The sequence below is a fragment of the Varroa jacobsoni genome, unplaced genomic scaffold (genome assembly GCF_002532875.2).
Source record: "Varroa jacobsoni isolate VJ856 unplaced genomic scaffold, vjacob_1.0 scaffold_1316, whole genome shotgun sequence".
In the NCBI taxonomy this organism is placed as follows: Eukaryota; Metazoa; Arthropoda; class Arachnida; order Mesostigmata; family Varroidae; genus Varroa; species Varroa jacobsoni.
In genome coordinates this window covers 14,906-15,395 of record NW_019214218.1, presented here as the reverse complement: position 1 = coordinate 15,395, position 490 = coordinate 14,906, and positions in this window count along the sequence as shown.

Genomic DNA, 490 nt, shown 5'->3' with positions numbered 1-490 from the left:
ATTTGCCAAAGCCAACAGTAGGGAACTACCCCACGACTCTCGCACTTGTAAACACGAGTATATCTCCATTCGAGCTACTTCTCTTCTTATGCTGAATTAAAAATGACGCACCGCTTCGACAGTGTCGAAATTATAATTTGCCCTAGTAGCCCACAGAACGATTGTGGTCAAAGAACCCCCGATTGCTGGACTTTATATTAAAACAAAGAGTCGAACTCTGTTAGAGATTAGGGCGCAGACTTTGAGCCTAGGAAAAAAATCAATGGGGCAAGCGGAAGGGAACAACGATTAAGTTCGAACAGTGCCAGAAATAACTTGAAGATATTTTAATGTGGAATACGTTATGCGAAGTCGGCTATTAAATCACAAAAAAAACCTTTTTGACTTAATTCTCCTCACTTTGCAGGTGGGCCAATAATAATCGGTCCTTTTCACTTCCCGCCAACCAGGCCAGGCTTCGTCCCTGGACTGCGTCCAGGGTCACGGAGGC